This window comes from Myxine glutinosa, chromosome 3 (assembly GCF_964187855.1).
Source record: "Myxine glutinosa chromosome 3, kmMyxGlut1.1, whole genome shotgun sequence".
NCBI lineage: Eukaryota > Metazoa > Chordata > Myxini > Myxiniformes > Myxinidae > Myxine > Myxine glutinosa.
The window spans coordinates 129132095-129157642 of NC_136263.1; the positions used below are offsets into that span (position 1 = coordinate 129132095).

Genomic DNA, 25548 nt, shown 5'->3' on the forward strand with positions numbered 1-25548 from the left:
AGAATTATTATATGTAAGTGCAAAATTTGCTACACTCGTGGAACCAATGTTTTTTTGCATCTATATACCCTTGGCAACACGACCTGAGTTGGTTCCATTTTTTTCAATGGCGTCTTCGGCGGCCATTTTGAATTTCAAAATGGCCGCCGATTTTTGCAATTTTGTATGTATTCTAATTTCTACAGTCTTAAACTACACATAGATAACTATAATTACAATAATGAAAGAAATATGAACATTTGCTTTATTCTTTTTTATCTTACAGGTATTCATAGACAAGTTGGATTTGAGCTTCACTGCCGCATAATGTCATCGTTTGAAGAGCCGCCTTCTAAGAAGCAATGCACAAGTTATGAACTTTGTGTATTCTGCCAAGAGAGAACTCCTGAAACTTTGGTTGACGTTGCTCATGCCAATTTCAAATGTGCTTCATATGAAACATTTCTTAGCAGCTTACACAAAAGAGTGCAACTTGGCAATTTAAGCTTTGCATCAGCTAGTAAGAGACTATGTGATGTTTCTTCAGTAGTACTTAAAGAAAAAAAGGCTACATGGCAGTAGTGTATATATGTTGCTTCTGGGACACTCATTTTCCCATTGACTTACATGTTAATTTTCCTCTAAACCTCATTGCCCATTAACACCTCTATTTCTCCCACCCTCATCTTTATGAACCTTTTGTCTATAGTACCTATCCTTAATGTTGTTTATTAGACCACTCAAACACTACAAATATTTGTTTTCCCTTATAGACCTATAATCCTTCTTCTACATATCATCTGGCAGATTATCTTTGACCCACTCAAACATCGACCCATTCACTTACATGTTAATTTTATTCTCACCTCTTTACGAACCTTTTAGCCTTTGGACACTCAAACAATGATTCCCCCTTGGTCTTATGGTACTCTTACTATCAATGATCCCGAGTAGACCACTCAAACATTGATCCTACAAATATTTGTTTATGCGTGGGAAATAATTTAATTCTCTTGCCACTCCCTTCACCATCTAATATATTAACAAAAAAGATGTTTGAGTTTGGTTCTTTATTAAGATATTTTAACTGAGCTAAGATAAAATGGTAAACCTCCCTCAATGTTCTTGTCTGAGTGCCTCCAGTGCCACATACCATTTTTAAATTAAAGTATATATTTTCCTGACAACCATCAAAGTTTTCCGTCCACTCAACAATATTTCCAACTTTTTTACCCAATTCACCGGTATTTAAATTAATTCTCGTATTTGTTTTGTAAATTTTTTTACCAGTTGTTTTTTCAATTATACCTATTTGATATTTTTCACATTCGTTATGTTTACCATTTATATACCAAGGTTGATTACACCTCCACTCTTTAGTCTGGTTGGTACTTGGTTCTATCATTTTTATAATAGTAAAAAGGCGGCGGTAGCCCGTTAAAATCCCTAACCCCCCCTTTTTTAACTTATCACTTATATACTTATATAACCATAAGGAAGACTATCAATTCCATTTTCTAAAATAAACCTCTTATCATCAAAAGCCCCCAATGCTTTCTTATTCACCTCTTCTGAATATAATTTATGTTTATTACTTCTTATTCCATTAATCTTTCTAAACTCTTCTTTCTTTGTTGTTAAACAGTTATAATAATCCTTAAAGTTTATTGTTTCTTTAATAACATTTTTCTTTACACCTTCTAACTTCTTATCAGTTTTTTCAACGTTATTCACAATGTATTTATAAGCATAAGCCTTAGACCTCAATCCCACAAATTCACTCATGACATTTCCTCCTAATTCATCCTTAAACTTTCCAATCACCTTTTTATTTTTAGAAGAGAACAACTCACTCTCTGGACTGTAATTACTAGTGTCATCGATATTAATGTCCTTTTTCATGTCTGAATAAACATCATCAGTATTAATTTGTAAAATAAAACTATCTGTATCCATATAAAGTAGATTAACATCATTTTGATATTTATTCCTCAAGTTATTATAAAAGTAATCATACATTAATGACTTTGATAAATCAAGAATTGATGTTCCAATATAAATAGGTTTGTCCATTTCAATACTCTCTTTAATCAAATGGATCGCACAAAAGTTCTCAATAAAGACCTCAGCTCGAGTAAAACTCGGTCTCTTAATTAATTTTGATGCTTGTTTCCAAGATGTTGATAGTCTGATATTTTGTCTTTTCCTCACATTTTCCATGGTCTTACCAAAGACCGCATTATTCATCAATTTATAAAAGTCTTTCTCAAAATCTGTTTTTGACTGTTCTTCTTTGTGTATTAAAATCAATGTACCCCTTTAACCAATGACTTTGATTGAACTTTAGAACCCTATGAATCTTCTCTACTCTTAGACCTTTTGATAAATATTGTCGCAAATTTATTCGGTGTAGAACATAATTTTTCTTGTTATATAATGTAGTAAGTAATTTTTCTGTTGATTCACCTATATTAAATGATTGTTGATAATCACTTAACCACTCCTTCTTTGGACTTTCCTTTTCACAAGCAAATGGGAGATCTTTGTGTAGGTTATGAAGTTCCTCTGGATATTTCAAATCGACCTCAAAATAATAACCAACCTTTGTATCATCCAATTCTTTTTGTGTAGAGATACATACATCTTGTAAAACCTTTTTGTAATCTTTTTCCTTTACCCATCTAAGTTTTCCATAAGGAAGAGCCTGAGACATTGCCCAGCCATACAGGTTGTTTGCATCATAATACATCAAGCAGGAGCTCTCTACCGATGGATCATAATTTGGAATGTACTTGTTATTTGCTTTAGCATATCTCTTTGAACAGATTTGTGAAATTCCTCCTCTCTTTGCCTTTTCAATCATCAAAAGCATATCAACATCGGTTATTAAATCCAAAACTTGTTTTGTCATTTTCAACATCGCACTCCAAGCCAATCCAGGAGCAGTGTAATAATGAGCAGGATCCAATCCATATCCAGAATGACAGATTGTTCTGAAAGCCTCAAACACATCAGCCAACAAAAGCACATCAGTTTTGAGGTATAAATCGTGATACTCACCAAGATTCTTAATGTTATATTTTTTCCAAACATTTTGTGCGTGTACATAATCTTTATCAGATATATGACTATTATTTAATTTGTTATATAAATTTTCTTTTAAAGGAAGTTGTGTTTCATTGAATCTCTCAAATGAGTCCATATAGTCATAGGGGTAAATTCCCTTTTGTGTTAGTAAATCTTTATCTGAAAAATACTCTGAAAGACATGGAAACTCTTTTAGATTTTGAACCAAGTTAGCCAATGGACTTGCCATGAATTTAAATGTATCAAGAAATCTAATATGAGTAATAGGAGATGTGTGAATTGTTTTTGTGAATGAAATGTATTTCTGATCCGTGTTTGGAATTGCTGAGATACTTCCAGAAGTCTTTGAGAGTTCCTTGATAAATAGATGTGTATCATAATGAGCGTTGTTATGAAGAAAAACAGGAATGAAAGAGGGGAGTTGATAATTAATATTACAACTTTGATGAGCCGGACCTCTATATTTACCAGTGAGATGACAATGGTCTCTAACCTTTAGACCTTTACCAATTTTCTTCTCACAAATATGACAGGCAGCCTTTGGCTGTCTAAATTCTCTTTTTTCTTTACTTGTTAAGGACATTGGTTTATTGGTTTCTCTCATTATCTTCGTTAATCGAACAGTCTTTTTCTAGTCGTTTCACAAACTCCTCTGGGGTATTTGAGCCTCTATACATCTCTAACTTGTATATTCATCACCAACGGATGATTTGATATAATAACAAAAACCACAAGGAGTATGTTTTTGATATTTATTTGTGTATGATTCTTTTGGATCTGGAGAAGCAGTATCAATTTTTTCTAAAATACTTTCAAAATCAGCATATATAACAAATGGATGTTTTATTGTTTTCTTTTCATCTTTGAATGTGATCTTTGAGCCTTTTTTAGGCATGTTGATTACCGTTGATTTATGTTCACCACAATAATTTGAATATTTATCTAATCTTTCTTGTGTATGGAAGAAGTTAAGACAACGCATACAAATATATATTTTATTTGTTCTTTTACATACTTGTGGTAATTAATTAATTTTGTAATATCTTTGATGTATGTATAATGTGAATTTTCGTCTGAAATAAAATATAGAAGATTAATATGAGTTTGTTTACAATTGTCAGAAAGCTTTAAAACCTGAATGTTGTTTGTTTCTGTTAGACCATAAACATTAACTGAAAAATTATTCAACTTTTCAAATTTAGGAATATCATTTAAAGTCATCGGAAACTTTAGATCTTTCGTATTTAATGTATTCTCATATTTTTTATAATAAGATACTCTTTCATCATGAAAATGTGGAGGATGTAAGTGTGCTAGAATAGACCAGAGAAAACATTTATTGTCTTTATTTTTGATATTGATAACTGCTTTTCTATTTTTGATAACACTGGGTAAATCAATGTAAGAAGAAGCTTTTAGAGGATCTGATTTAAGAATATGAATGTCTATGTAAATAATTTTTCCTATATTGAATCCACTTCCTACGATTGAATTATCCACATCTTGCTCTTGTTTAATAAGTTCATCATAGACTCCTGATGTTTTAAAATCTTGATATGAAGATATAAAGTGTGGCTCAGTTCTCATGTATGGTGTATCTATAACTCCTTCATCCTTTGCCATTTCTAATTTTACTCTCATATAAAATTTAAGTGGTTTCATTTCTTTTAGTGTTTTTTCAATCAACGTTTGAACAGCAGGTTTAACTATTTCTACAGCATCAACTATAGACTCTGGTCCAGGAGGTTTGAAGTTAAAGACACTTATTTTAATATGTCCTTTGAATGCACCATCAGAGTTTTTAGTTGTGATAAAATTTGATAAATGTTGATTTGTTTTAAGATGGATTTCGAAGCCTTTCTTGAGGATATTTTTATTACAGGCAGAACAGTGTTTTGTTTCCTTCTGAATAGGAGATAGTAGGTGAAGTAGATTAAATGTGTGTTTGTTAGTTTTAAGGTGTCTTTTGTATTATTTATATTCTTGTTCACAAACGTCACAATACGTTGCTTTGATCATATTTATATAGCAAAATTATACTTAAAGTAAAACACCTTTTTAGAGGCTTTTTTAATGATGAAACTGTGCTTAAAGTAAAACACTTATAGAAGAAAGTGCCTTTTTACAGGTTTTTTATATATGAAACTATACTTAAACTAAAACACTTTTTCACTCAGAATCATCTGAGTCATAACTATCACATGAATACTCAGAATCATACTCAGAGTCATCAATAAAGCTACTCTCATAACTATCATTTGAGCACAAACTATTAGCATCATAACTATCATTTGAGTTCAATGAAATGCTATCAACATTATCGTCCGAGTTCAATAAAATAGTAAAATCTTCACTGCTGTAATGACTCATATTTAATTAGCAGGAAAAACATTCCCATCAATATCTATATACTTTCTTTCATTAACAGATTCAATCTCTACATTTTTAATATCAAAAGTTATCTTTAAATAATCTCTAACTATCATAGAACGAAATGACATTTCACCAGAAATATTAACATCATTCATTTTACTAAAATCTACACCCTTTGGATTATTAAAGTAAATACAAATTTCTCCACGAGTATTGTTGATGGTCTTATCAATATTTTTCAAAGTATCGCGATCGATCACTTTTTCAAGCTTTGAATAAATTGCCAGGAGTAGAGGAGAAACTTTTGTTAGATTTACTTTAATGGATGTCTTTCCAGGTATAGTTAGAGCTCTTCCTTTAAATGAAATAGAGGGGCTCATGTTATTTTTCATAACTGGTTTTACCCAAAAATTTCCATATTTATCTTTGTTCAATTTAACATCTTTGACATATTTTTCTATATCTTTCACCGAAGTAGAGATTGATTGAAATTTGTCTTTTGTGCTTTGAAACATTGTATTTATTAATGAATAAACTTGCGTTTAGTTTAAGTAAAAATTTACCATTTAAATATGATAAGTTCTGAAGGATATTTAGAATTTCCAGACTCTCCATATGATAAATTAGAGAATTGTCTGGCTTGTGATAGAATAGGGCTTAATAATGAGGGTTCATATAAACAATGTATTTTCTGTGATTTAATTTTAATTAATGATAATAAAAAATATATAAAAATATATAACTCTTTTAAATTAGAACCAAAAATGAATTACTTTACAAGATTAATAAGAGAGATGAATGTTAAGTATTGTGATAATACACCATTTCTTTCAAGGGAAGAGACTATTTGTATTGAGGAAATGTATAAGGGTTTAATGATATTTATTATTCAAAATAATTTTAATGGAAATGTTAATACAAGATACTATATAAATAAAATAATGAATTATTTTGAAATTAAACCCGAACTCAGGATAAAATATAGAGTTTCTAAAATAGCTCAAAAAAAGTTAGATGACTTGTTTTCCAAATATATAAATGAATGATTTTTTACCCGTTTGGGAAAATAAGATAAAATTTAATAACCATAAAAACATTCCAAATTCATTGAGATGTCTAATAGTTGGTTCAAGCGGATGTGGAAAAACCTGTTTACTTTTAAAGATGCTCCTTGGTCCTAATTTTTTAGATTATGATAATTTAATAATTTTTACGAAGTCAAGTTTTCAACCCGAGTATAAACTACTATCACAAGGTTTTAATGCGGGTCTTAAAAAGGAAGACATCATCGGTTTATTTAAACTTCAAAACAAACTAAATGATTATAATATTGAAGATATAATACAATTATTTTGTGATACACAGAAATCAAAATCGAAACCAAAACCCATAACTTGTATTCTCAGTGATAATACGGATGATATACCTTCACCTCAAGATTTAGATAAATCAAAAAAGAACCTCGTCATCTTTGATGATTGTGTTATTGAGAGAAACCAAACAGTAATGGACAGCTACTATACAAGAGGGAGACAAATCTTTCTTGTAATTGTATTTATCTTAGTCAGTCATATTTTCAACTCCCTCGACGCTCAATAAGAAACAATGCCAATACTTTTATTTTATTTAAGTTAAATTCAATAGATGTAAATAATTTTTGGAGAGATAATTGCTCTACGTTATGTAGTAAAAAAGAATTTGAAAATTATATGAAACACACGATTGGAAAATATAAATATATTGTTGTGAAACAAGATGAGATATTAAAGGATGTATTTTTATTTTAAACATAATTACATATATAAATGATAACTATTATTATTAATCTTGTGGGTAAATCTGCTTCAGGAAATAACTTTCATAAATCTAAACTCTTGAATAGTAAAAATGAAAAGATTGTAAGTTTTTTTAAAAAACACCCTATGATTCGTTTTGTGAGTAATACAACCAGAGCAAAGTGACCAGGAGAAGTAGAAGGGAAAGATTATTACTACATTTCAATGGAGGAACATATGCGATTGAGGAACGAAGGTCAAATATTTGAGGAGGTCTCTCTTGGTTCTACAAAATATTCACATTGTAAGAGTGAGTTAAATGAAGTAAAATCTAATGGTCTTGGGATTTTAGAAACTAATCCTGAAGGAATGAGACAAATTATTAAACAGTTGTGTGGTGATGGAGTTAAGATTTTATCATTCGGTTTTGATATCGATGAAGAGACTCAACGCAAACATATGAAAAGCAGAGATACAAGTATTAGTGAAGAAGAAATAACAACTCGTATTAATACCAATAAAGAATTTGATGAAATATTTAAAGAAAAGGATTTATTTCAACACATTTACTATAATGATGAAGAAAAGGAAAATTTTCCCATTGACCTTTACAATTCATTAAATGATATTTTTCAATACTAAATGAATGCCGAAGAAAGAGCAAGAAAGTTTAAGGAACATCAACAATTAGTTTCAAAAGTTGTTAAACAACAAGAAGGGATAAAGAAGAAACGGAGACAAAAACTGACTGGCGAAGAAGTCTTTGAAAGAAAACAAGAGAAATTCTTGAAACCACTTTTGAAAACTCAACACTCACCTACAGTTCCCACAGTCGAATTTACTCCAAAAAAACTTCAAATGATCAAAGATTTTAGTCAAATGACAGAGCAAGAACTTGGAGAATTACAATATGATGATGAAGGATTATTTCGGAAACTTGAGGAGGTAAATCAACCACCTAATTATGTTGTGGAAGCTATTCAAAACAATGACTATTCGGCGGGTTCAAAAACCAGAGCAGGTCTCATTCCAACAGAAGAACCAGCACAGTTCCATCTTGTGAAAGAAAAGTTATTGATATTTAATGATAAATTGGTGTTCTTAAGTTCTGCTCAACCAAATGTTGAATTAACTCCAAGATTAATGTTTCTTCTAACAAACTCCGGATTCAGCAGTTCAAAATATTTTGAGGAACCACTTGATATGGAAAGAGAGGAAGATAGGGTATATATTGATTTACTAAATGCACTTGATTATATAGTTTCTGTTGCTGGTAAAAGTAAGAAGAATGAGAAGGAGAAACATATTATTGATGCTTTAAGTAAGCTTGGTTCGGGTGTTAGCTTTCTCCCAAATGACCCATCACAATTAGTTAATAGGTTATTATTGTTGTTAGGTTGTAAGAAGGCTGGAAACAACAATTGTTTTAATGAAGCATCCGCCATTTTAGATCAGTTGATGAATATGAAAATAATTAATAAATGTCAATACAAAGATATTTTATTAGATATTAAATAAGATGAGAAGCACAATTCTTAGTTTTAATTTCACAACGAGTGATTACACAGCTTCATTCCCTTACCCACTACAACTTGACCCCCTTGTCTCATATGAGGCTTCTTTATTGTCGATGGAAACTTATAATACACTTTTTAATATCACAGAGAAAAACAACAAGTTTAGTTATAATCCAGGAAGTGAATATAAAACTATAACCCTTTCACCCGGAGCTTACGAGATTTCTCAAATATCTTCTGAAGTCTCTCGCCTTATGAAAGAAAAAGGTGATGAACCAAAAAACATGGTAATAGATATTCAAAAACACACTTCAAAATCAACTATTAAACTTAAAAATAATTATAAAGTTGATTTCACGATTGAAAATTCGTTTAGAGAGCTATTGGGGTTCTCTTCAAAAAAGATTGAAAATAACGGGACGTTTTACAGTGATAATGTTATCCAAATATCCTCCGGTCTAAATTCAGTATTAATTCATTGTGATTTGATTGATGGTGCTTACAACGATGGAATAAGAACAAATACAATATTTTCATTCAGTGCATACTCAACCCCGATTGGTTATAAATTTAATATGGAACCAAAAAATCTTGTCTATTTACCTGTGTCAGGAAAAACCATATACAGAGTAAATTTTAGGATAACCAACCAAGATAATCGTATGATATCCTTTAATGATGAAATTATATCCATCAGAATTCACCTACGTGAAGTTTTTCAATAAATAAATAATGGTTACTGTTAGAAAACACGAGTTGGGAAAATATAAAATAATTACAGGGGAGGGCATGTACCTTTCACCATACTATAAGGGTGAAGGTATGTTTCTAGGGAGAGGATACTATAAACCTAAGAGACAACGAGGTGTAGGTCATCAATTTCGAAATAAAGGAGATGGGATAATTGATACTCTAATGGGTATTGGTTCAACCATCCTTAAACATAAAGACCTAATTGGTTCAACTGCTTCTGCCGTGGGTTCAGTTGCGGGTGCTATAAAGAGTATAAAAGATGCTCAAAAGGAGTCTCATAAATTACAAGCAATCAAAGAAATAAAAAAAGGTAAAACTCAACTATCTTTACAAGAACGACAAAAAATCATTAAAATACTTGGGTCAGGGTTTCAACAATTTTAATGCTATATAAATACAAGTATGGAAGCGATTGATAGTATCTATGATTTGGATGATACGATTATCATTTCAAACTCCACTAAAAAGGAAGACTATTTCAAGGTAAATGCTATAACAGGAACAGACTGGAATTCAAATGGAACAAAAAGTTTTGAAATAAATAATCAACAAACTTACTTGATTGAATATAGCTGATAGTTTCTTGCTGTGTAAATTTAAATTCACTAAGGCTGCGAATAATACTAATGCTACACTCGTAAATGATTTCTTCTGGAAAATGTTTGATAGTGTCCGCCTGTATATTGGAACACAAGAGGTTGAAGCGGTTGATTATGTCTCTGCTACATCTGAAATGATGAAATTTACACTATATTCGTTTAGTGATAGAATGGGTAAGGGAGCTGTTGAAGGTTTTATTCCTGATATGTCAACGGGTACAAACACAGACCCTGGTTATAGTCAAAGGAAGGCAATGTATAATGATGACACAAAACCAGAGAATAGTTTTACCGTAGCAGTACCTCTTAAAGGTATATTTGGATTTTGTGATTATGATAAAGTTTTGTATGGGCTTAAAATTATATTTCAACTACAAAGGAATGATAATGTAAATAGGTTGCTTTTTGGGGTTGAAAATGCTTTTGGAGACAACAATAAATTTGTTATTAATGATTTGTGTTGGTATATCAGTGAATATACTCCTAATCTTAAAACGGAAGAGATGTTAAATAGAAGACTTAACTCAAAGAAACCGCTAAATGTATCATACCTTAAAAGAAGATGTCAACACGTTAAACTGGACCACACTACCTACACTTGGAATTTGGGTGTTCTTCAAGGAAAGCCACGATACCTCTGGCTCATTTTTAAAAAACCAGATGGAGAGGATGGTACTTATAAGAATAATGTGCTGAGTGATAATGCTAAGGTGAAACAACTTCGGGTTTCTCTTGATGGCACATTTTATCCGCGAGATAGATTGGAAATTGATTGGGAAATAAATGATTATGCGAAAGCCTACAAGTCTTACCAAAAGGTGTGTGAAAGCAACGGTAATAATGATCCTATTTTGGATATGGTTGCGTTTCAAAAACTTTATACAATCAACACAATTGACCTGAGTTCTCAAAAGGAAACTATAAAGTCTAATAGAGTGGATACTTCTCTATACATTGAAAGAGGAGAGAATGAAGAAGTTAATGCTTATTGTTTGCTTTTGGAAGAAACAGAATTACAGATTAATACAGATAATGGTGTTATGATTAATATCACATAGGTTTTTTCTCATAAATAAATGGTAGGGGTATATGTTAATCAAATCAATCTTAATAAATTAACATCTTGTATTCAAAATCAAAAGCCTTGTATTATTAATGTTAATACAATTCAAAGAAAAGGAGCTGTAAGAATTGATGTTTTACTCACACACACACAAGTAAAAACACTAAATGATACTGGTTCACTTAAAATTAAAATGACGAAACCTATGTTAAAGAAATATTCAATAGACGAGTCAAGAGGAGGATTTCTCCCATTTCTAATTCCTTTATTTGCTGTTTAAGTGCGGCGGGAGCATTGACTTGTGGTATTTCAGCAGCGGTAAAAACTGCTAACGAAAGGAAGGCACAACTAAAAGCTCAAAAAGAATTGGAAAGACATAACAAGGAGTTGGAGAAACAAATTAGTGGAAGTGGTGTAATTGTAGATTTTGCTGAAAAACTTGAAAGTCTACCTGATTAAGCTAGATTGTTGGTTGGAGATATGCTTTCCACCATCGCTTAAGCGGGTGTTAAACTAACTAAACGGGGTAATGGATTGTATCTTTCTCATAAATAAATGGATAAATGGTTTAAACAATTTGGAAAGAATACAACGTCAAATATAGAACTAGCTAAGTATTGTAAAACACTAAAAATTGATAATGTGGTTATTTGTATGAGAGATGAATTAAGACATATAAATAAGAATACAAAGAATATTATTATGAATTTAGACACACAGAATGGTTCTCATTGGGTTTGTATTCATAATAGTCAGGATAAATATTATTTTGATAGTTATGGTATGCTACCACCTGTTGAAGTAATACAATTCTTACAGAATGGTGTTTATTCAAGTTCAAGAAATTAATTCTAAATGTTGTGGTCAATTATGTTTATATGTATTATTTCAACTCAACAATAATGAAAATTTTAATGATATCATTTTAAATCTAATATAAATGACTTATGTTGGAAAAGATGGTTCTATCTTTGGAGAATCCTCTCAGGATATTGATTTATCAAATTATTATACAAAGGCACAGGCTAAACGACAAAAATATAGTGTAAGTAAAAATATTAATATGAAGAATACTTTTAAATTAATCAATTATCCAAACCCTACAGATGCGAATGACTTAATTAGATTTAGTGATTTATCACAATATATATATTTAAAGAAAACAGCACGTTTTGTTAAACAAGTAAAATTTACAACCACAACACCTGGTTATACTGACCATACACCTTTCCTCATTGAATTTAACTACCTGCTTACAATTGAATTTTATAAAGAAGGACATATAGTTAATATGCGAATTAATAAATGGGGGTATGATATGCCTGATTTAGGGTATAATTGGTCTTTTTCAATAAACATAGAAGACCTACATGATTTGAATCAGTCTCGTAAAGAAGAATATTATCCACTTGGTGAGGATAAGGATTTATGTGGAAGTACAATTAATAAACAACAAATACATGGTTTTAAGAAAAGAAAAATATATGATAGTATAGCGATGGTTAGCATGACAAAGAAGGAAGGTAATGAGATAAGGATAGAAAGCCGAGGAATACAAACCGATTTGGTAGTGGGAAGATGGGTTGGTATTACCTGTCATAATATTAATCTCACATATATTTCTGATACATAAATGGCAGGAAGAAGACTACAAGAGAATTATAATTTTTGTATTCAGGGATACCTACAAGAAAAGGGTGCTCGGTATTACATACCTTATGATTTGGAACATATACATGGGAATTTTGTCATTAAAAACTGGCCTTATACTGATATTGTTAAACCCACAAATAGAGACTTGTTTAAAATATTAAATAAAAATGAACTTTTCAAAGTTATGAAATATAAAACTCTTTTAGAAATCGTCAACAAATCTTAGTGGTATCCTATTATGAGAAAAATAATTATAGATACAAGAATATCTCAAAATCCAGATGAGTATATGTATAATATTCTTTGGGGCTCAAGCTCAAGGGTAGCAAGGGATGAGGAAGGAGTTGAAGAAGAGAAGGAGGAGAGAGAGAAAAAGGAGGGGGAGGAAAGGGAGAAAAGAGAGGGAGAAAAGAGAGAAGGAGGAGAGGGAGCAAAGAGAGAGGGAGGAAAAATATAAAAAGATGGAAATCAGTGAGATTAATAAAAGATTGAAGGTATTACAGCAAATAAATCAAACTCAACGCACTGAGGAGGAAAATAAATAAATGAGAAGTCGAATGAAAATATTATTTTCAAGAATAACGACGTCAATGTCTTCAGTTTCAGGGAGGAGATTTAAACGAGAAAGTGGGGATAAAGAAGAAGAAGAAGGAAAAGATTATGTGGTTGATGATGTCGGTGTAATTGACTTTAGTTAGTTTTATTTGTAAATAAATGGAGGAGAGAGTGAAGGCATTCCTTAGGATTCTTTATGTTTTAAAAATAAAGATTGAAATGTATATGTTAAAAACCAAAAAGGTTTTGATTCTCTGTCGGAATTTTTCTGATAAATAAATATGAGTTATTGTCTCAAATGTAAAAAGAAAACTAAATCTAAAAATATGTCTTATGTTAAAGCTAAAAATAATAGAGTTTATCAAAAAGGGATATGTCAGGTGTGTGGCTCTAAAAAGTGCCAATTCATCTCTCCTAAAAGTGGAGGAGACATACAAAAGTTTCTGTCAGGAAGTAAATTTACAACAACTGGAATTCCAGGGGAATTACACCTTCCAGGGTATTCTTTCTGTGGTCCAGGAACAAACTTGGATAAAAGATTAGATGAGGCTGACAATCCTAAACCTTGGTCCAGACCTATAAATAGGGTTGATGAAGTGTGTATGAAGCATGATATTGCTTATGGGAATAACCTTAATAATAATAAATTATGGAATGGAAATAAATAATAACTTATGGGAACCACTACATTGGAAGAAAAACATGAAGCAGACAGAGAAATGTTGTATAATTTGTCCTTGATACGAAATCCGACATTGAGAGAGAAAGTTGATAGGTTCATTGTGAAAAAAATGATAAGTGTTAAATTGAAACTTGGTCTTGGTTATTTCCCAAAAAACTATTAAACTCCAATGATGTTATCAAGACTGAGGAGCTTTTGGCTAATTAATTACATAAACCTATAATCACAAAGTTTAAAAGAAGGAAAGTTTATTCTAAATACATTGACCACATATGGTCCGCTGATTTAATCGAACTAAATAATGATAAGGGATATAGGTATGCTTTAACCGTTATTGATTTGAGGAGTAGATTTGCCTGGGTTGTTCCTTTGAAAAACAAGAGAGGTAATACTTTAATGTTAGCCTTTAAGCTAATATTTGATAGGAATAAAGATTTGATAGGAAACCAAATAAGTTATGGACCGATGAGGGAACAGAGTTCTATAACAAAATTTTTATGAAATTTCTTAAAGGGGAGGGTATTAAATTGTACAGCACCTTTAATGAAGGAAAAGCAGTTGTTATTGAGCGTTTTAATCGTACTTTGAAAGAGAGACTATATAAAAAATTCACACAACTCGGTTCTCAAAAATGGGTGTATTTAATTCAGGATATTGTCGATAATTACAATAATACAGTTCATTCATCAACAAAATCAAAACCATCGGAAACATTTACAAAATTAGAATCTGAAAAGGAGATTAATTTGAGAAAGCCCAAGTTTAAAGTTGGTGATATTGTAAGAATATACAAATGGAAAAGTCATTTTGAGAAAGGTTATACACAAAAATGGACTCGTGAATTATTTAAAAGCATTGATGTAATGGATACAGCTCCTTGGACCTACAAATTATATGATTTAAATGGAGCAGAAATCTTGGGTTCATTTTACTCGCAATAATTACAAAAAACACAAGTAAGCAGTTAATACCCTTGAAAATAATAAATAAATAAATAAAATGTAATGGGGATACGTTTTTAAATCTGTGAACCCCAAACACAGAATCCCACAACTTTTTAGTTGGGGCTTAACTTTTGTGTGTGTATGTGTGAGTGAGTCATAATAATATACAAACCCTAACCCAACCCCATCCCTAACCCAACCCCATCCCTAACCCAACCCCATCCCTAACCCAACCCCATCCCTAACCCAACCCCATCCCTAACCCAACCCATCCCTAACCCTCATATTCAAAATCCCAACCCTAACCCAACCCATCCCTAACCCAACCCCATCCCTAACCCAACCCCATCCCTAACCCAACCCATCCCTAACCCTCACATTCAAAATCCCAACCCTAACCCAATCCCATCCCTAACCCAACCCCAACCCTAACACACACATTCAAAATCCCAACCCTAACCCAACCCCATCCCTAACCCAACCCCATCCCTAACCCAACCCCATCCCTAACCCAACCCCATCCCAAACCCAAACCCATCCCTAGCCCAACCCCATCCCTAACCCAACCCCATCCCCAACCCAACCCCATCCCAACCCCATCCCTAACCCAACCCCATCCCTAACCCTCATATTCAAAATCCCACCCAAACCCTAACATAATCTTTTTTTTCTTCTTTTTTAAAATACGTTTTTTTTTTTTTTCCTCTTCCCTCCAATTCTGTCTTTCAAGGCTTTCAAGTTTGAAGAAGTAGAAATGGGAAGAAAGAATTTTCCAGCATTTTCTTCCTCGAACCTTCTTGATATTGCTTAAATCAAGAGTCATTAAACAAAGAACATTGTTCATTGCTTTAGAATCCAAAGAGTCTCCAAGATGGACCCCACAGGTAGAGTCTCCAAAATAAAACCAACTTTCCAAGTTCCCAAGGTATAACCACATTCCTGTTGAGCCTCCAAGATAGGTATCACATTCCGAGTCATCAAAACAAAACCCCCATTCCGAGTCTCCAAAAATATAACCATCTTTCCAAGTCTCCAAGGTAGAACCACAATTTTCAGAAATATTGGGGGTTTCTATGATCTGTCTCACATAGTATAACTGCGGACCATCAGAGAGAACGCCCCTTTCCCAATTTTCAGAAATTTGTGGGTCTCCAATGTATGACTTGTATTCTGGCTCATCAAGGTAGAACTTGTTCAGTGGGTTTTGTTTTGATAACTCACAAGTATCATCATGGTAAAACTCTTTTTCAGGATTTTGTGGATCTCCAAGGTATAAACTCTTTGGCTGGGTCATCAAGGTACAACTCGTTCTGGGGGTCTTGGTTGTTCAAAATGTCTTCAAACAAAAAAATAACTTCATCCCAAGTTGTGTTAAAAGCAGAATTTTCATTTCGTATCTCAGATACAATTTCCTGTGAAAGAAAATAACAGTATTAATTTAATACAATATTTTTATTTGTATAAATCAAGCTCTATGAATATGAAAATAAACTTTGTTAACTCTTACACGAGTCTCATCTAAAAAAAAAAAAAAAAATTAAAAGAAATAATTAAATAAATAATTAAATAAATAAATAAATAAATAAATAAACTTACCTCCATTGATAAGAGGTTCGAGTCCAGTTCATCAATCTGAAGGTTGAGTTCTACACAGGTAGTAGGACTCCAAGGAATAGCAAAGTTATCCCATTCCATTTCGGCATAGTAGTCCATTCTCAAGTGAAGCAGAAAGCGTGTTTGAAAAAGCCTGTGTGGTCGGTGCCTTTTATAAGGACTGGGTGTGTCATTTCCTGTGGAAATTCCCTGGGTGTGTCTTAACTGGAAATGATGTGATGGGAATTCCCTGAAAATGATGTAATGTATTACCTGGAAATGATACAATGCTGAAGAGTTTATAAAGTGGGTGGGGCTTAGCAAAAGTGGGTGGGGCTTGGTAGAAGTGGGCGGAGCTTAGCAAAAGGTGGGCAGAGCCTACCAAAAAGTGTGTGGCGCTGGAGGCGCTCAAACAAGAACATTGAGGGAGGTTTACCATTTTATCTTAGCTCAGTTAAAATATCTTAATAAAGAACCAAACTCAAACATCTTTTTTGTTAATATATTAGATGGTGAAGGGAGTGGCAAGAGAATTAAATTATTTCCCACGCATAAACAAATATTTGTAGGATCAATGTTTCAGTGGTCTGCTCGGGATCATTGATAGTAAGAGTACCATAAGACCAAGGGGGAATCATTGTTTGAGTGTCCAAAGGCTAAAAGGTTCGTAAAGAGGTGAGAATAAAATGAACATGTAAGTGAATGGGTCGATGTTTGAGTGGGTCAAAGATAATCTGCCAGATGATATGTAGAAGAAGGATTTTAGGTCTATAAGGGAAAACAAATATTTGTAGTGTTTGAGTGGTCTAATAAACAACATTAAGGATAGGTACTATAGACAAAAGGTTCATAAAGATGAGGGTGGGAGAAATAGAGGTGTTAATGGGCAATGAGGTTTAGAGGAAAATTAACATGTAAGTCAATGGGAAAATGAGAGCGTCCCAGAAGCAACATATATATACACTGCTCATGGCACAAGAAATGTTACAAGGCAGTGACAAATCGTGCTCATATCAAACGTGATGAAGTGAACTTTAGTAAATCTTGTGAATCAAAGAATATTTCAAATCTGACGAACCGCAAGAGGGGACGACCGTCGAATCCTCAAAATAATTCTCGTGTGTACACTCCAGAAGAGAACAAGACACCCAACCTTGATCAAGATCACACAATGCCTATCATTAAGGCACCAGCTCATGAGTGGACAACACTGGTGACAGTTCTTGAGAAGCTTTCGTACCTCAATAGTGTTGTGTGTCCAGAAAACACTGGAACGATCTTAGTTACATTTGACATGGATCTTTACAAGAGGGCCCTAAAGTTAGAATATCTTCATGACCAATATGCTGGGAAATGGATGGTATATTGGTATGCCCTGGTGGTTTCCACACTGTCTTGTGTGCACTAAGGTGCCTTGGGAGGACTGTTGAGCACAGCGGGCTTGATGAAGCTTGGAGCAAGGATCTGTACAGCACTGTGACAGTAAATCAGATACTCAATGGGAATCACCACAATCGTGCTGTTCAAGCGCATGAGCTCACATTAGAGGTATTCTTTGATCTCTGGCTTTCAGAATTTCTGAAAGAGAAGCCTGCAGTTGTAAAAGCTCTATCTGCCTGTATGGATAACTTGGTAGAAGCAAACAAGAAAGAGGTAGGCATTCAGGAAGCCCATCACCAACTTCTAATGGAGATTGAACATCGAAACTTGGAAAAGCAGCTGAGTGATTTTGACAGGAGCCACAGTAAATTCCCAATGTATCAATGGGCACCAATGTACATGAGGCAAGTGTTGGCGCTGATTAACTTCACACGTTCACTGAAGCAGCCAGATTTCTTCCTGTACTTGGCGTCTAGAAAATTTGTGCATATACTTCTTCAGCTACAACTGACTAGATTATGCTCAAAACAAGTTGTTAGCCAAAGATATTTCTCAAAAAACGTCTGTTAACTGGATATAAGTGTTCTGGTGGATTTTCTGTACAAGGAATGACAAAAATGCCAGAAAAAATGGTTAATCAAAGTGTTTTATGTTAAAAGATACATACAAAATTGCAAAAAATGGTGGCCATTTTGAAAATCAAAATGGCCACCAAAGATGCCATTGAAAAAAATGGAACCAACTCAGGTCTTCTTGCCTAGGGTATAAGGATTCCAAAAAACATTGGTTCCACTAGTGTAGCAAATTTTGCACTACAATGACACAACACCATGTACTACAAACAAGAACATTGAGGGAGGTTTACCATTTTATCTTAGCTCAGTTAAAATATCTTGATAAAGACCCAAACTCAAGCATATACTTTGTTAATATATTAGATGGTGATGAGAGTTGTAAGATAATTAAATTATTTCCTACGCATAAACAAATATTTGTCGGATTGTTGTTTAAGTTTATTAATAGTTAAATGCTGGTTGGAGTAAAGAAGGTTATTATTATCTTTTATTTAAGTCAAAAGATAAAGTTTTGGTAGAGAATTAAAAAGAAGATATTTCTTTTGCGATGACTATACGGGTATGCTAAAAAAAAATTTAACTGAAAGGTTAAATGGCCATTAAAGACCAAAAGGGTAGGAATAGAGTTGATAAGAGAAAATGAAGGAATATGAGGTTAAGGGAAAAATTTACATGGAAGTGCATGGAGAAATAGGGGTGGTCCAGGAACAACATTTTCCTTCTACTGACATGAAAATGGACCATTGGTATATACATGAAAATTGGTTAACTTTTCAGCTAGGCTGACCCCCCTGAGCTCCCGGACTAATACTCCAAACTAACACATCTGCAAAACCAACACATCTGCCAAACCAATGCATTCACATCAGGCAGTTTCCAAGTTTCGACTCCAAGGCCATCCAAGCCCGGTGCTTTTGACCTAAAGCTGCATCCAATTCTTCCATTGAGAAAGGATCCGCCGAGATCTCTTGGTGAGTTTCAAAGACTTTTGTTATGTTCATTGCTTCCTCTGGAGTTATTTCTGGAGCTGCAACAGCGATTATGTTTGAGAAATGCTGGCGCTACACTGGGAGTCAATCTTAACACTGCAGTGTGGGTATGTTGGAAGACTTTCCCGAAATATATTTTACGGGTTTCCAAGATTCAGCATCTCGCAGATTAGTGTTTTTGACCATCGATAGGATGTTGTTGTAATGAGCATCTAGTGCTGCATCATATGTATCGCAAAGTTGTCTTTGTGCTGCATGTACTTGCACATGGTGGACTTCATCAAGTACGCCATATGCAGCTCTTACTTGTGCAGAGTTCCGCACCGACACAGAGAACTTCAGCTTCGGTGCCTTCTTCTGTGCATATGTCAACAAACTTCATGGAGGACTGCTCTTCAGGTGTAGTTTCTCTCCACCTTCTGGAAAAAGCATCATTCATGTCCATTTTCAAGATGTTGTAGTTTTAAGACTGACACCAAATAGGTTATTATAAATGCTGCGTTTACACAAGTGAGATAGCCTGAATGACCCTTTCATGTTCAATCCTCCTTAACTGTATATTGTGTACTTTGTAACTATTAGGGAATATAATTTCTTGTCATGCATTTGTCTTGCAAAATAAATAATATAAAATTAAAATATTGTTATGTTTATGGGGGTAGATAAGAGAATACAGTAGGAAAGGTAGAATTGTCTAGAAATAGCATGTACCGATTGTACCGTGTGATGTGTAGGAGCATTTTGATGTACCAAGTAGGGAAAATGTAGCTTAATGTTGTTTTGATCTGTATATTTGTTTTGATAACATGATGAAGACGTGCTAATTAGCTCTAGGAGTCTAGGGTTTAAGGTTAATTTCCCCAGTGCATGAATTCCCTCTGTGACCAACCCTTAAATTATAACAATCCCGGCCAAGCTAAGCCCGCCCTATGACATGTATGGCAAAATAACCCGCCCAGAGGAGGCAGAGCGACTGTGCAAGGGGCGTCGGGAAGAGAGCCAGCAGGCCACGCCCCCAGAGTGACACGGCCAGGTGACGTCAGTCAGAGAGAGCTCAGTGCTGGAGAAGAAAGGATGTTGAGCAGGATGTTGGCCATTGAGTGTGGGGAGGATTTTTGCAGCTCTGAGGAGAGTTTTTACAGCGGCAATTGTGTTGAGAATTCGCTTACTGTGGACTCACAAGTGGGTTGGAGGCCGCATGTGCCTCCCAGACAATGGAGGAAAAAGGAAGCCATCTTTCGTGACACCTCACACTTGTAGTGCCTTCAACGTGCGGCGCTGTCGGTGCCGTTGCCATCTTGTGCGTTTCCTGCGCGGTTGGCTCTGAGCTTCGTCTTCACCACCAATCTCCCAAAAGCACTCATTGGGGCCACAGCTAAGTGCCAGCCGACCAAGAATTATTATTATTTTCTTATTTTCCCCCTTTCGTGTTTTGTCAGTCAGTCTGTGAGGTACAGACTCAGTTAGGAATCTTATTACTTCGGTTTTATTTCCAACATTTTCATTCCGCACCTTATTTGCTTTCAAAACATTATCGGTGCATTTTATTTGTCGTGTTTTGATTTTGTAGGTTTCGGCATAAAACCATGTTTTGTGAGAATAAACCTCCGTGTCTCTTCCCATCTCGCGCGTGCAAATTAACCACCATAATCGGGAGGTTGTCTCAGGAGTTAAAGCTGGTTCGGCTGATCTGTCCCAGGCTGGTCCTAACTCGCTAGGCACATGTCAATAATAAAAATAAAATATATAACATGAATAAAATAACCACCAAAACAGAATGATGAACTTTTTACAACGACAATACAGCTTTTTACAACATTTATTGAGCAGATTTTAATTTTACGTGTCCATGAGTTTTCATTGGAAAAAGGTTAATGGTGTTTATTTTTAAGAGCCACATAACATGTAGGAAAATACATACAGCACAGAATCCCATAACCCAATGCAGTGACAGCAAACATTTCTGCGGCTACAGCAAACTGTCCATAGGTTGTACTGTATGCCACAATGAATGAGGCAAATATCAGGATGCAAAATATCACACTGAAACTCACAAACTTCGCCTCATTCATTTCATCTGAAACTTTCTGGACTTTCAATGCCATTATTAAGCAAGTAATTGTAAGTAAACCGAGGTAAGTCAAAGAACAAGCAGGCCAGGTCACAGATGCCCCTGAACACTCAATAATTACAGTGCCATGTCGATGAGTAGTGTTTCTGGAGGGTGAATTGTGCCCAAAAAGAACCCATCCTGCGCATATAATTATCTGAGGACATAGGCGGAAAATAATCCAAAAATTGCTTTCACAAAACTTTATCAGCTTGAAAGTTCCATTGAAAGACTTTTTTCCTGTTTGGGAACATTTCGGTTTTGAAGTAGCATTTATACTCATACTTATTATTCAAACATAGCGGACTTTATAATATCCAATGGAAAAGGAGGTGTCTTTATCAAAGTAACACAACACACAAAAAACTAACCATGCATCGAAACTTGAATGTGAATGATGAGCTGGAAAAGACAGGAAATTGCAAGTATAATAAGAGTTGATGCAATGGCCTCCCTCCACTGGCAAACTGCATTGGAAGGTCTCCCAACAAAAAGTAGATTACTAAAAAAGCATCCACCAAGTACCATTAAAAGTACACCTTGAACCTTCAAATTGGTACTTCTAAAAACAGGTTTATTGTGATGCAGGAACATAAGCTTACAGATGAATATTACAAGAATAATGCCCAGCATATCAAAGGCAAGAAGTGTACATGTAAGTGGGTTGCTGAAGGACAAATATTCTTCAGGCATTGGTACACATTTATCATGTATTTCATTGGACAAAAATTCCTTCTCACAGCGGTGACATTGCTGAGAATCTGTTTGGAATGGTGGGAGTAATAAAGAAGAAACACTGGCTGTTGTTTTTATAACTTTAAAATTTCAGATCCAAACCAAAATGGTTTAACGTTCAGAACAAAGCGATCTAAGCAAAGCCCAGAGCCAATCTTGCTTTTTCTTAATCTTGCCCAAGCACAGTACTGTACTTAAATATACAGGCCTATCTGAACATTTGAAAATGGAGGCAGGCATGCAAATATTATCTCTGGTCATGTAAATGTTGAACTGCATATAATACTGGTATGTGCAGAATGGCCCCGAAAATTGGATGGACAAGGACAAGGATGGACAATAAATGATGAAGAATCTTCACAGCTAAGATTTTTCTAAGCATGGATGATGGTCAAAGTTTTCTAATGAGCTTTGTAACACTACGTCCATACTTATCAAGAATAAAGAATATGCAGACTCTGAAGAATGAAACGCATGATGTTCCATAGCTACAGCACAATTGTAGAATTGTTCCACAGCTACAGCACATTTGCAGTAGTTTCAAAACGACTTGTGTCAAATAAAACCAAAGCACTGTGGGCCAAAGGTATGAGCCTCAATAAACATGACTTGGAGACAGCGGCAGAGTGTACCATCAAAGTTGGCCTTCAAAACTAGGGAGCACAAGACCTCTCACTCCATGAGTGAGATGACCCAGATGGCACAACTACATTGGACAATAGTTGGGCTGGGTCGAAATTATCATTTTTGGTCATCTATCTTGTTTTAATGGAGCAACCGTGTGTATATATATATATATATATATATATATATATATATATATATATATATATATATATATATATATATATATATACAGACTTGGCATTTAATATGGAATATCTTTTTGTTCTTGACTTGGGTTTACTTTCTTAACTCAGTATATCAATCTGGTGAGTTTCTTTTACACTTTGGTGATTTATTTGTTAAAAGAACCATGTCACTGATTGTCTGTCGCAGCAAGAAGTCAAATTCAGGATTATATCACAGGTGGCGTGGCAAAATGTACGGACAGGTGCATTTGACGATTGGCTTCACAGTCGGGTATACAAGGGTTGTTGCGTTCTGTATTAGTGGAAAACAACTGCTGCGCGTCTCGAAAAGTTATTGCCGCTTCCTCTGGAGATTGTCTGTCAACTCGACAATGCTGTTTGTCATGGAGTGGTGGCTTTACGAAATTACGGCATGAAAGAGCATGCTATTGCTCGGCAGTATGGCATCACTCAATGTCAGGTGTCAAAGATCCTGAAACGAAATGCTCAGAGGGGTCTGAGCTACTCCAATACCGAGGCCAGGACATCCCCACAGAACCACAAGGAGGGATGATCGCCAGCTGCACCGGTTAGTCCGCAATGGCCGTACCAAGTCAGCTAATCGGCTTAGGGCTGAGTGGCAGCAGCTGACAAATGTGCCTGTATCCAGAAAGCTAGTCAACCAATGACTGGTTCAAGCAGGCTATCGTGCCAGGCGTTCCATGAGAAAGCCACGCCTGACCAGACAACACTGCCAGCGCTGATTGCAGTGGGCCAGAGAGCACTGTCAATGGCAGCCAGGACACTGGAATTACGTGATCTTCAGTGACGAGTCTAGATTTCTGGTCTAACGTCAAGATAGCCACGTCCGAGTGCGCAGACAATTGCATGAAGCCTACAACAAAGATTGTATAGTGCCAAGAGTCCAAGCTGGAGGTGGTGGGGTGACCGTTTGGGCTGCTTTTCATGCAGGGCGCAAAACTGACCTGGTTGTTCTGAATGGAAACCTGAACCAGTTCAAGTACAGGGCCATTCTGGAAGAAACATTGCTTCCATTTGGTCGTGCAGCCTTTCGAGGAAAACTTTGTCTTCCAAGATGACAATGCACGGCCTCATCATGCTCGCATGATCAAACACTTTCTTGCTGACCATGGTGTAGAGCATATGGAGTGGCCTGCCATGTCCCTGGATATGAATCCGATAGAGAACTTGTGGGCAGAATTAACGTGTCAAATCGACCACTTGGACTAGCAGCCGACCTCTGTGCATGAATTGCAGCAGGCTATTGTCACTGCATGGCAAGCGATTCCTGTCCAAACCTTGGCAAATCTCGTGAACAGCATGCCTCAACGTGTAGTGCTCTCCTGAATGCTCGTGGGGGTTACATGAAGTACTGAACTGTAATTTTACTGTCCGTAATCCCAGTCGTAATTTAACTTTTGTTTTTGTTAAAAAAATTTTTGGCTGATGTGCAAAATAAAGAGATACTTCTGGAAAACGTGCAGAAGTTTAACACAGTACTGTCCATGAATTGAGTTCGATATGAGTTTACATCACTTTCAAGGATCAATTTATTTGTTTCGAAATGTCAAACGTGGTTTTTGTTTCTTTTAAAGGTCACATTAACAAAATCTAGAATAATTTCAACATAATTCCAATGAACTTTTGGTTCTAAGACATCTTGTAAAGTAAGTTCACCCCCACAAAAAAAATATTCTATATTAAATGCCAAGTCTGTATATATATATATATATATATATATATATATATATATATATATATATATATATATATATATATATATATATATATATATATATATATATATATATATATATATATATATATATATATATATATATATATATATATATATATATATATATATATATATATATATATATATATATATATATATATATATATAGTGACGTGAAAAAGTAAGTACACCCCATGTAAAGTTTTGACTTTTTCAACATATTTCAACATACAGCTATTTGATCTTCATTTCAACAATATTGATAGATAAAGGTGATATAATATAACAAATATCATGAAAGATTTACATTTTGTAGTCCATTGTATAATTTAAATAAACAAAAATGCAAATTTCTATGTGGAAAAAGTAAGTACACCCTTGGCTCTAGTAGGTGGGTATTGCCCTCTTTGGCAGAAACAACCTCAAGTAGGCGTTTCTTATAACTGTCTACCAGTCTCTGACATCGACTGAGAGAATTTTTGCCTACTCCTCCATGCAGAATTCTTTCAGCTGTGCGATGTTTGAGGGGTTTCTTGCATGCACAGCTCGTTTCAAACTCCCCCACAACATCTCGATGGGATTTAGATCCGGGCTTTGGCTTGGCCATTCCAGAACCCTCCATTTCTTTCTTTTCAG

The 25548-nt window shown here is 34.4% G+C and overlaps 1 pseudogene; it reads right to left on the reverse strand.

Annotated features, from left to right (window-relative positions):
- Nucleotides 1–1169: 1169 nt before the first annotated feature.
- On the reverse strand, nt 1170–17544 carry LOC144891225 (uncharacterized; annotated as a pseudogene).
- Nucleotides 17545–25548: the final 8004 nt, after the last annotated feature.